Here is a 13,353-nt window from a genome sequence, read left to right as displayed (position 1 = left end):
ACTCACCTGAGAGAGGATGGCGGCTCTCACTGGAGACTCTGGGTCAAAGTGGTCCCTGGAGGCAGACCTGCCTCGTGCAAGGGAGGGGCAGCTAAGGTCTATGATCCACCTCTGCCACTTGGAAGCTGAGAGGATCCTGTCCCTGCCGCCTGGCGGCTCCCCTGTGACTCTTGGGGTCTGTGCCTCCCTGCTGGCTGCTCCCGGCTTAGGAACTCACCAGAGAGAATGACTTCCATTACTTTCTGCAGGTCTCAGGAAAGCTGTCCTGGTGCTGTAGAAGTAACCAACTATGGCATTGAGCTAGTGAGCCTCCTGCCTTCAGCATGTGATTTATAATCTTCACCTAATTGTTTCTTCTCTCTCTTTTTTTTCTGAATGTGTTGTAAAGAGTTACAGACAGTGCCAATGGCTACTGAAGGCTTACTGACTTTAGTGTTTCTTTCCCAATCTATTTAACTCTGTAGCTTGCAGAGCTCAAGCTTGGAGCCTTCTTGACACCTCCTCCAAAAGGCTAGTATGGGCAATGATCAAAGATTGATGTCAATAACTAATGAAGGGAATTTCAAAGGTTCTGTGACTTATTCCATGCAGTGTAGCTGCATGAAAAGAAATTGTGGAAATTTTGGAAATTGTTTTCATTTGCTTTCTTTGAGGGCCTGGAGAGCTAAGCACAATCTATTTATCATCAACAATTGACTCAGCCTTCAGGGTTCCTAGTGATCCCTTCCCAGTGGGATATATTTGCCCCAGCTGTGGCTGAAGTCGGTGTGGTCTTTGGGAACTAGGATACTTTGGAGAGACTTCACACAACCAGAGATGAGAATTATGGCTTTCAAACCAACAAAGGCTGGACCAAACAGTTCTGCATTAGACATGCTCTGGGGGCACAGGGTGAGCAGTGGTGGAACATACCTTTAATCCCAGCAATTGGGAGGCACAGATAGGCAAATCTCTGTGAGGTTCAGGCCATTGTGGTCTTTTAAAGCAAGTTTCAAGATAGCCAAGAATACAGTAGCTCTGTAAAGATCCTGTCTCAAAAAACAAAGAAAAAAAACTGAGGGTGATCAAATTGGTAAACTGAGTTCTCTATCCTCATTAGCAGTGATCTAGCCCTCACACTTCCCTGTGTGGGCAGAAGGGTTTCCTAAGTTTCTTGTCCTTAATGTTATATTTTTTTCCTGGTATCCTAGAATGACTCTGTAGAAGGGGACACAATGAATGTCTACTCCACACCCACAGTCCTGCAGCTGGTAAGACAGAAGCTACTGAGGGAGGAGGCCTTGGCCATTTCTGCTCTCCAGGACCTACCCAAGAAGCTGTTGCCAGAGATGTTTGAGGAGGCTTTCACTCATAGACATACAAATATCTTAAGGGCCATGATACTTGTGTGGCCCTTCTCATGCCTTCCTGTAGGAGTGCTGATAAAGAACTTTAATGTGGAGACTTTGAAGGCTGTGCTTGAGGAACTAGATATACTGCTTGCACAAAATGTTCTCTCCAGGTAGGCAGGATCAGCTAGGGTGGAGAAAGGTTCTCTAGGGGGTGAGAAGGATCAACTAGAAACAGGAAATATTTGGTCAACCATGGATCAGAGGCTTCTGTTTGCATCAGTCAGAGGGATATAGAGGCTTGGGTCAGTCTCAGCTATCTGGGCAAATAATGGCTAATGTAGAGGACAGAAAAGAGTAGATGCAGTCAATGCAGAATGGGCCTTTCCATGCATGCCTGAAAGTTTCAAGTGAAAAGAGGTCAGGATTAAGAGGATTGGAATGAAGGGAAGTAAGGGCTAAATATGCCTCTTGCAAAGAATACTATTCGATTACTGAGCATGAGTCTCTGGGTTTGATTCTAGGAACAGGGAAGAGCAAAGTTTTGGTGTTTTTGTTTGTTTGTTTGTTTTTTGAGACAGGGTTTCTCTGTATAGCCCTGGCTGTCCTGGAATTCATTCTGTAGACCAGGCTGGCCTCAAACACAGAAATATCCCTGCCTCTGCCTCCCAAGTGCTAGGATTAAAGGCATGCACCACTACTGCCCAGCAAATCTGTAGCCCAGGCTGGCCTGGAACTCGTGATCCTCCTGCCTCTGCCTCCTTCAGCAAATCCTACGAGTGTGTGCCACCTTAACCTCAACTGGCACAAAGTTTTGGAAGAAACGGCTGAAATGTGAGGTGTTGAAGAAAACCAGACTGTAAAATGTGTCTTCTCTTATCTTCTGAGAATTATACTCATTTCTCCCAACAGTAGGTGCAGACTCAGAGTGATCAATTTGAGGAAAAAACTCCATGTATTTTGGAGGATATGGGCTGGATCCCATGAAGGTGAATGCTTATCACAGTGCATGACACAGAAGCAACCAGTGGATAACAGTCCTGACTGTGGAATGAAGAAACATTTGGAGGTGACAACTGACATCAAACTCATGGAGGGAAGACTTGACAAATCTGGTACATACTTGTTGGAGTGGGTCCAGCAGAGAAAAGATCCCATTCATCTATGCTGTAGAAAGCTGCAGATTCAGGGCTTATTCAAAGCCACATTCATAGAAATCTTCAAAGTTACAGATGTAAACTGTATGCAGGAGCTGGAGCTAAGTTGTATCTGTGGAGATAAATTGGCTTTTCTTATTCCCTACCTGAGACAGATGAAAAATCTTCTTACTCTCATGCTAGATGACAGCAGAGATATCATCGCTAGAAGAGCTTGAGGAGGAGAAAATGAGCCAAGTTGATTTCTCAACTTCCCTCATTCAACTGTCTCCAGAATCTCTATATAAGAGGTATCTTGTTTAGAGAAGGCAATCTGAGAGAATGCCTCAGGTAAGAAAGAATTGAGAGGGTCCAGCAGACGATAGAAAACATCTCTGTTTATGTCTCTGTCTCTGTCTCTCTGTCTCTGTCTCTGTCTCTCTGTCTCTCTGTCTCTGTCTCTGTCTCTGTCTCTGTATCTCTCTCTCTCTCTCTCTCTCTCTCTCTCTGTGTGTGTGTGTATCTGTCTGTATGTCAGTCTCTGTCTCTCTGTCAAACTAGGGAGTCCTTGATGGTCAGGCCACCATAAACCTAGCACTGTTGGAGACATAGCATATCCGAGCAGATGAGCTCTATGCTAAGATATGGATGACCAGGCACAACCATGCCTCTAATTGCTCATGCGTGGGAGGTTTAGAGTCCAGAAATGAGTTGAATAGATAAAAAATATGGAACACTGGGGTTGGAGGGGAAGACAGAATCCTGGTCTTTGGAGGAACAGTGGTCTGAAAACTCTTAAAAACAGCACTAGGACGTTACTGAATTTTGTTCGGTGTAGGTAGTTCTTCCTACATTCCCTATGTTGGCCTGATACAGCTATTGCTGTGATTTCCTGCCATGCCCTGAATCATGCCTATGGTGGTATCTATAGGCCTCAGACTAGAATGCTGTGAGTTGTGCGAGCAGACAACAGAAGGCCATATCCTGTGGTTTACATCAATATATAGTCAGAATGAGACTGAGAGAAGTGTCACCTGCTTCATGTCAACCCCACCAACCCTCTTCAACATCATTTGCCAGAAAGCAGTCATTTGTTCTCTCCCCAGGTGCCTGGAGAAGCCCTTGAAGACCCTGTCCCTCACTTACTGTTGTCTTTCACAGACAGACTTAGATTACCTCCCCCTCTGCATGAATATTTGTGAGCTCAAACATCTGGACCTGGGTAATATACTTTTTTGTATTTTATCCCTTGAGCCTCTTGGAGTTCTCCTTGAGAGAGTTAGAGATACCCTGAAAACCCTGGAATTACAGTCATGTGGGATGACAGACCATCATTTCAGTGCCCTCCTGCCTGCCCTAAGCCAATGCTCCAACCTCACAAAGATCAATTTCTATGAAAATTACCCCTCTCTACCTGTTCTGAAACAACTTCTGCACCACACAGCCAAGCTGAGCCAGCTGACTGGGGAACAGTACCCCGCCCCTAGGGAGTGCTATGTTAATATGCATAGAGTTGTAACACACAGAAAACTTTGGCCCTGAGCTTTTGCACATACTCAAGGCCAAAAGATAGCCCAAGAAAGTCACCTTTGCTACATTCCCATGCAGTAAGTGTTGTGGTTTCTTTGTCTATGATCTGGAGACCCAACGTTGCCTTTTCCAGCACCAAATAGAGTAAGGTGGATTGTGGAACTGAGAAATGGAAGCTTAGTACTGGGGATTGGTGGAATCCTAAGTGAATGTCCATTGCTGAGAGGAGCATGGATATGTCAAGCACCTCAAGGTCTGAGACATTCTGGAAAGGCAAGGTCTTCCTCTGAGCTGATGAGTGGATGCTGCATCTGCAGAAAATATCAAGCACTCTTTCCTTCTCTAGGATTATTGTAGTTTGAGAGTGTTACAAGAGGCACTCTTCTATGAGGAGCTTGTCCCCTTCTGTCAATTGCATACAATAAATGTGATGATTTTCTGGGTTGCTGGTAAGTCTCCATCAGAGCACAAACCTACTCATTTCTACAATCTCTGTACTGTCTGGTTTCTTCATTCCTCATCACCATAATTAGGTCAATCAATTTCAGATCTGTGTAGGTCTTGTCAATGAGACCCAGAGCACATGGCTTCCCATAGCACTCAATGTTTGGGAAACAATTAGTATGTAGTGCATTCAGAGCACAGCAACTAAGTGAGATATGGAGAACAATGGAATGAGGAGACAGGTTTCTTCTGGAGTCAGAAAAATGAGGACCAAATGAATACCAAATCAGACACATCTTGGAAACCATATCCTTGTATTCAACCCTTGCTGGAGGACTATGTGCAACATATGAACACTCAGAGGCCCGATATCAAAGTGGGAAGGACGTATCTACTTCTTCATACTTCCAGAACAATTTATATGTTGGCTAAGAGGAGCTTAACTCCTTATGTAGAGAAATATGTCCTAACAACCAGGGCCCTAAATCTGTTCATCTGGAGATAAAAGACTGTCACCTGGTTTCCTGTGACAGGTCCTGACAGGGGACTCCCAACCTTCATATGCATTGTAGCTTCTTTAAGACAGTGAGGTGACTCACAGCGGGTTGAGGAGGAGATGATGTTCTCTATGGAACTTATCAGTCTCCCTACTCACTTCTCAGTGACATCCAGGCTGGCCAAAGTCCTGGACCTAATGCTCCAAGGCTCTGCTTCACTGGCTTGTTATAGGTCTTATTTTCATCTCTAGAGCCCCTGGAGTGCTGACAGTAAATACGTGGACCACCATGCCATGCTATTTTCTTAAAGAATGTACCAGGATGCTCTTTCTGAGATATTATGAATAGCCCAAGGCAATTTAAAATCATGAGTTTTCTGGAGGGATGCCCATGGCCAATAGAAGGCACATCTGGCTGGGATCAGGAATGCACCATTATGTAGAGATCCACAGAGTCAGCCAAAGCTACCCTAGGACTAAGTTCTCAGCACAAAGGAGATCTACTTGTCTCAGAGGGACAAAGGCAAAGGGATAAGCAACAAAGGCAGGAGGTAGAAGATAGAGAAGAAAGAAGGGGAAGGAGAGGGGTAAAGGATTATGTGTCCTTGAGGGAGGGGCAGGAACAGGTGCAAAAGACTGCCACTGGGTACAGAAGAGACAGAGTACCTAGCCTATAGGCAAAAGGCATGTTATACATGTAAAAGGCTAAACCCCATGTGAGAATGAGTTATTTAATTTTAATTGGGCTTGATTAGGTAAGACAAAACACAAAAAGGCTTACAATTGCTAAACTAAGAGAGCAGAGGTGGGTTTGCAAGCTGGTACAACCACTCTGGAAATCAGTTTGGCAGTTCCTCAGGAAATTAGACATTCTACTACCGGAGGACCCACCTATACCACTCCTGGGCATATACCCAGAAGATGCTCCAACATGTAATAAGGACACATGCTCCACTATGTTCATAGCAGTATTATTATAATAGCCAGAAGCTGGAAAGAACCCAGATGTCTATCAACAGAGGAATGGATAAAGAAAATGTGGTACATTTACACAATGGAATACTACTCAGCTATTAAGAACAATGATTTATGAAATTCTTAGGCAAATGAATGGACCTGGAGAATATCATCCTGAGTGAGGTAACCCAATCACAAAAGAACAAACATGGTATGCACTCTCTGATAAGTGGTTATTAGCCCAGAAATTCAGAATTCCCAAGACACAATCCACAAACCACAAGAAACTCAAGGAGAAGGAAGACCAAAGTGTGGATATTTCGTTCCTTCTTAGAAGGGAGAACAAAATAGCCATGGAAGGAGTTACAGAGACAAACTATGGAGCAGAGACTGAAAGAAGGATAATCCAGAGACTGCTCCACCTGGAAATCCTTCCCATATTCAATCATCAAATCCAGACACTATTGTAGATGCCAGCAAGTGCTGGGGGACAGGAGCCTGATATAGCTGTCTCCTGAGAGGCTCTGCCAGTGCCTGACAAATACAGAAGTAAAGGCTCACAGCCATCCATTGGACTGAGTACAGGGTCCCCAATGAAGGAGCTAGAGAAAGGACCCAAGGAGCTGAAGGGTTTGCAGCCCCTTAGGATGAATGAATATGAACTAATTAGTACCCTCAGAGCTCCCAGGGACTAAACCACCAACCAAAGAGTACACATGGTGGGACTTATGACTTCAGCATATATATATCAGGGGATGGCCTAGTTGGTCATCAATGGGAGGAGAGGCACTTGGTCCTGTGAAGGTTCTATGGACCAGTAAAGGAGAATGCCAGGACCAGGATTTGGGAGAGGGTGGGTTGATGAGCAGGGGGAGGGGGGAAGGGAAGGGAACAGGTTTTTTTTTCCCCCGGAGGGGAAACCAAGAAAGGAGATACCATTTGAAATGTAAATAAAGAAATATATATATATATATATATATGTATACATATATATATATATATATATAGGAGAGAGTAGCAGAGAGAGATTGAGAGAGAGAGATAGAGACAGTGCTGTGAGTTTAGTTCAGTTGAGGTCAGGCAATGAAGCAAAGTTCAGCTGAGTACAGTTCACTTGAATGAATTGAGTTCAGTTAAGTTTGGTACAATTCAGTTGCATGATATTGAGTTCAATTGAATTCTTATAGTTTCTTTCAGTTCATGCAGTCACTCACTGTAGATTAGTTTGTGGATTTCAGAGGCAGTTTTTCCAAGCAGAACAATTCAATCACAAGCCAAGAGAAGCCAATTTGAATCAGTCAGCTTGCATAGGAGTTTGAGCCGAAACAGCTGATTTGAACCAGCCAGCTAGAATTCTGAAAGAACTAGAAAGGGTGAGTTTATTCAGCAGTAAGCCTCTGATACGACAATTATATCTGGTAAATAAATGTTACTTTTACCTATCAAAGCCCTTAACATAAAATGAGATACATGGAACCTGATAGAAGAGAAAGCAGGAAATATCCTTAAATGTATTGGCATAGAAGACATCTTTATGGACAGAAACGTAATTGCATGGACAATATGACCAACAATTCTTAAGTGGAATTTCTTTAAAGTGAAAATCTTCTAAAAGGCAAAGGGTATTTTCAAAATGACTAAATGGCTATGTGAACTCCATCTTACTTCTTGTCCACTCCTCCACATGCATTCACAGATCTGCACACTGCTCCCCACCCCACAGCTCTGCCAGCCTCACTGGAGGCCTGCTCCAACCAAGAATATACAGGAACTACCAAGCCAGCCAACACCAGAGACAAACAGTAGGCAAAAGGCCAGTGCAAGAACATAATCAACAGAAACCAGTGCAAAATGGCACTATCAGAACCCAGCTCTCCTACTACAGCAAGCCTTACATATTCTATCACACCTGAAGAACAAGATTATGACCTTAAATTTCATCACATGAAGATGATAGAGGCTTTTTAAAATTAATTAATTTTTTTACACTCCATATTTTATTCTTCCCCTACTGTTCCACATCACATACCTCTTCTCCACCCCCTGTCTCCACATGGATGTCCCAACCCCCAACCCCACCTGAACTCTAAACTCCCTAGGGCCTACAGTCTCTTGAGGGTTAGGTGAATCATCCCTGAATTAACCCAGACCAGCAGTCCTCTGCTGTATGCCTGTTGGGGGCCTCATCTCAGCTGGTATATGCTGCCTGGTTGGTGGTCCAGTGTTTAGGAGATTTCAGAGATCCAGATTAATTAAGACTTCTGGTCCTCCTACAGGGTCGTCCTTCTCCTCAACTTCTTTCAGCCTTTCCCTAAATCAACCACAAGGGTCATCTGTTCTGTCTATTGGTTGGGTACAAATATCTGCATCTGACTCTTTCAGCTGCTTGTTGGGTCTTTTGGAGGGCAGTCATGCTAGGTCCCTTTTTGTGAGTGCTCCATAGCCTCAGTAATAGTGTCAGGCCTTGAGAACTCCACTTGTTCTGGATCTCACTTTGGGCCTGTCACTGGACCTTCTTTTCCTCAAGCTCCTCTTCATTTCCACCCCTGTAATTCTTTCAGACAGGAACAATTATGGGTCAGAGTTGTGACTGTGGGATGTCCCCCCTTCCTCATTTGATGTCCTGACTTCCTGCTGGAGGTAGGCTCTATAAGTTCCTTCTCCCAACTGTTGGGAATTTCATCTAAGGTGCCTCCCTTTGAGTCCTAAGAGTCTCTCACCTTCCAGATCTCTGGTACATTCTGGAAGTTCCCCACAACCTCCTACCACCCGAGGTTGCCTGTTTACATTCTTTAAGCTGGCTCACAGGTTTATACCAGATCAGGTTCCCCTCTGACAAATACCGAATGGCTGAGAAGCACCTAAAGAAATGTTCAACATCCTTAGTCATCAGGGAAATGCAAATCAAAACAACCCTGAGATTCTACCTCACAACAGTCAAAATGGCTAGGATAAAAAACTCAGGTGATAGCAGATGCTGGCGAGGTTATAGAGAAAGAGGAACATTACTTCATTGCTGGTGGAATTGCAAGCTGGTACAACCACTATGGAAATCAGTTTGGCAGTTCCTTTGGAAATTGGACATAGTACTACCAGAGGACCCAGCTGTACCACTCCTGGGCATATACCCAGAAGATGCTCCAACATGTAATAAGGACACATGCTCCACTATGTTCATAACAGCTTTATTTATAATAGCCAGAAACTGGAAACAACCCAGATGTCCCTCAACAGAAGAATGGATACAGAAAATGTGGTACATCTACACAATGGAGTACTACTCAGCTATTAAAAACAATGAATTTATGAAATTCTTAGGAAAATGGAGAATGGAAAATGGCTGAGAAGCTCCTAAAGTGAGTGAGGTAACCCAGTCGCAAAAGAACACATATGGTATGCATTCTCAGATAAGTGGATGTTAGCCTAGAAGATCGAAATACACAAAGTACAAACCACAAACCATAAGAAACTCAAAAGAAGACCAAAGTGTAGATACTTCATTCCTTCTTAAAAGGGGGAACAAAATAACCATGGAAGGAGTTGTAGAGACAAACTATGGAGCAGAGACTAAAGGAAGGACAATTCAGAGACTGCTCCACCTGGGAATCCTTCCCATATTCAATCATCAAATCTAGACACTATTGTGGATGCCAGCAAGTGCTGGCTGACAGAAGCCTGATATAGCTGTCTCCTGAGAGGCTCTGACAGTACCTGACTAATACAGAAGAAGAGGCTCACAGCTTCTTGGACTGAGTACAGGGTACCCAATGAAGGAACTAGAGAAAGGACCCAAGGAGCTGAAGGGTTTGCAGTCCCTTAGGACGAACAACAATGAACTAACGAGTACCCTCAGAGCTCCCAGGGACTAAAACTCCAACCAAAGAGTACACCTGGGGGGACTCATAGTTCCAGCAGCATGTGTATAGCAGAGGATGACCAAGTCGGTCATCAATGGGAGGAGAGGACCTTGGCCCTGTGAAGGTTCTATGCCCTAGTGTAGGGGAATGCCAGGGCCAGTAAGCAGGAAGGGGTGGGATGGTGAGCAGGGGGAGGGGGGAGGGAACAGGGGTTTGTTTTAGCTTTTGTTTTTTTCTTTTCTTTTCTTTTCTTTTCTTTTTTCTTTTTGGAGGGGAACCTGGGAAAGGAGATATTGTAAATAAAGAAAACATCTAATAAAAACAATGGGAAAAAATTCTAAATGAAAAAACCTTATTTATTTTTACTTATTCATTTTACATCCCACTCACTGCCCCCTTCCTGGTTACCCCTTCCCATAATCCTTCCCCCAACCCCCATTCCCTTCTCATCTTAGCAGGTCCTTCCCCTATTATACCCACTCCTCCTAATTTTGGCATTTTAAGTCTCTGTGAGGCTAAGCATTTCCTCTTCTACTGAGGCCGGACCAGGCAGCCAAGCTAGAAGAACATATTCCAAAACAGGCAACAGCCTTTGGGATAGGCCCCATTCCAGTTGTTGGGAACCACATGAAAATCAAGCTGCACATCTGCTGTTTCATATGAGTGGGGAAGCCTAGGTCCAGCCTGTGTGTGTTCTTTGGTTGGTGGTTTAGACTCTGAGAACATCAAAGGTCTAGGTTAGTTGAGTTTGTTGGTCTTCCTGCGCAGTTCCTATCCCCTTAAGGGCCTGCAATCCTTCTTCCCATTTTTCCAGAAGAGTCCCCAAGTTCTTTCCATTGTTTGGCTCTGTCTGAGTCAGCTGCTGGGTGGAGCTTCTCAGAGGACAACTTGTTCCTGTCTGCAAGCAAAACAGATCATCATTAATAGCTTTAGGGATTGGTTTTTGCCCACGGCATGGGTCTCAAGATACTGGCTGGCCATTCCCTCAGTCTCTGCTCCATTCCCTGTGCCTACATTTCTTGTAGACAGAATAAATTTTGGTTCAAAACTTTTGGGGATGGGTTGGTGTCTCTATCCCTCCATTGGGGTTCCTGCCTGCCTACAGAAGGTGGACTCTTCAGGTTCCATATTCACAATGTAGTGGTGACCCCTCATTAATTCTTGAGTGCCTTCTTTATCCCAGGTCTGTCTCCTCCTGGAGATGGTCCCTACCTCCTCTCTCCCTTCAGTTCTCTACTCCTGAAGATTGTGAGCACCAACTTCAGAAAGCTCTTCCCAGTCTCTCCCATTTTAAGACCATCAGGAGACTAAACCCTCATAGCCATGTTTTCACTATTTACTTTTGAATTGTTATCATTGAGTGTCTGTGAGTGTTACTTGTGAGACTCTGTGTGTGTTTCTGAGTGTGTGACTGTGAGCATGTATGTGCTTATGTTAGTACGTGTATATGTGAGGTCTCTCTCTCTCTCTTTCTCTCTCTCTCTCTCTCTGTGTGTGTATGTGTGTCTGTGTGTGTATGTGTGTGTTTGTGTGTGTATGTGTGCATATACTCTGTCTATGACCTTGTGTGGCAAATTCTCACCCCCAAAGTCATCCTAATGTTCCACAATCTGACTTTTATGTCTAAGGCAAGAGCAGTTGAAGCCTTACCCCAGAAAATGCTCTGGATGCTCTACCCATATGTCAGTAATACTCAGTCAGTGCTCATGGAGTATGTGATCAAGGAGCTCCTAGATTTACCACATCCCTAATATCTGTCAACTAGTGATGGCACATTTGATGCAATCAGTTCCATGGATCATCTAGGATTCCATGTGGATGGGCATGGTGGGTGTTGACAAATCTTATCTGTCACCCCCTGTGACTAGAAGTCAGTGTTTGATTAGGGGACCTGTGACTCTGGTGGTTCTTAAGAGCCTTAAGAGTCCTGGACTAGTCACTGTAGCCTTCAGCCATGTAAAGTGAGAGATGCTGCAGTCTTTTGCTGGTTTGAATGTCGTGCCATCTGGTTCATATGTGATAACTTATGATCCCCAAAGAAACACAGTTCATTCACAGCCAATATCCAGGGATGACAGTAGGCCAAGTTGGCACACAGAACCTTCATTCTTTTTGTCTCTCCAGATAAAAACAATTAACAATTGATTTGAGTAAAATACAGAAAAATAAAAATAAAGACAAATGTTAAAATATGGATTTGATGAGGCCAGGCCTGGTCTACATATGGAGTCTAGGACACCCAGGGCTGTTATACAGAGAAACCCTGTCTCAAAAAACAAAACCAAATTGGATTTGGGATGGGTGTGGTTGGTCGGTGTTAGGCCTTATCCTGGGCTTAGAGGAATGGCTTGAACTTGGCTCCAGTTTTGCAACCTGTCCTGATCATTTCCACTGTGGAGTGACCCAGCAGGACCTACATGACCTGGTCAAACCCTTGCCTGCCTGGCAACTACTGAGGTAGGATAATCTCTTAGGCCCCACCAAATCACCCCATACCCCTCATCATCTGCTCCATAAAAACGAGAGACTGATGCAATAAAGTGAGTTTCTTCTTCAACAAGACACTCAGCTAGATGCGGTTCTTCCCGGGTTGCTTACACTCACCATTCTATAGGTCTGGGCCTCTCTCCTCGAAGCTATCTGCTAGCAAAGAGCCGACAGGTCAGGATTGGAATACAGTGTGAAAGCAATAGAATCATCAGGTATTCTAGGCCAACTGAGGCAAAATAGAGAGGTACAAGCAAAACTGAATCACATGTCCCCCTGTTTTAGGGAGAGTATTGCCAAATGGAAGAACAGAAACTTCTAGAAAAAGACCGCTAGAGAATCTTGGGCCACTAAGATTTTCATCTGGGAAAGGGCTTCCAGCTGTGCAAGCATGCTGGGGGGGGGGGCAATACAGCAATGGCTGGAGGAGTCTCTCTACCTCTTCCTACAGGCATAGGAAGAGAGTCCAATATGTATTGTAAGATGTCAGATGCTGTACTGGCTGGGTTTTGTGTCAACTTGACACAAACTAAAGTTATCAGAGAGGAAGGAGACTCAGTCTCCATAGATCCAGCTCTAAGGCACTTCTTAATTACTTGTCATTTTGAAAGGGTCTAGCCTGTTGTAAGTGGTACCATCCCTAGGCTAGTAGTGCTGGCTTCTATAAGAAAGCAGACTGAACAAGCCATGAAAGGCTACCAGTTAGCACTATGAATACAATACTCCTTTTATTCTTTTATACCTTCATGGTTCCACATGCATTTTAAAAGTGTCACTTCCAGGAGAAACATTATTGAAAGTTTTATTTGGATTGTATTGTACTTAAAGATCATTAGAAAATATAGTCATGCTCATAACATTATTTCATTTAATGACCATAGATCTTGTCCATTTTAACTTAGTAACTAACATTTTTGTTACCACTTAGTCATTTGGATGACATATCAGTTCCTTTCTTTGACTTTCATTTCCAATGACATCATATTTTTGTTCGGTGCTACAAACCAACATCAGACTTTTCTTTCTAGAAAAGTAGAAAAGAGAAATAAAACAGAAGAGAGAGAGAGAGAGAGAGAGAGAGAGAGAGAGAGAGAGAGAGAGAGAGAGAGAGAGAGAGA

At 43.9% G+C, this 13,353-nt stretch overlaps 1 pseudogene; it reads left to right on the top strand.

The window, feature by feature from the left end:
- The first annotated feature begins 1,214 nt into the window (after positions 1–1,214).
- LOC116095720 lies at positions 1,215–4,142 on the top strand (annotated as a pseudogene).
- Positions 4,143–13,353: the final 9,211 nt, after the last annotated feature.

This window comes from Mastomys coucha, unplaced genomic scaffold, assembly GCF_008632895.1.
Source record: "Mastomys coucha isolate ucsf_1 unplaced genomic scaffold, UCSF_Mcou_1 pScaffold18, whole genome shotgun sequence".
Lineage (NCBI taxonomy): Eukaryota > Metazoa > Chordata > Mammalia > Rodentia > Muridae > Mastomys > Mastomys coucha.
The sequence above is the reverse complement of the archived record's forward strand: the minus strand, read 5'-3'. Positions and strand labels throughout refer to the sequence as shown.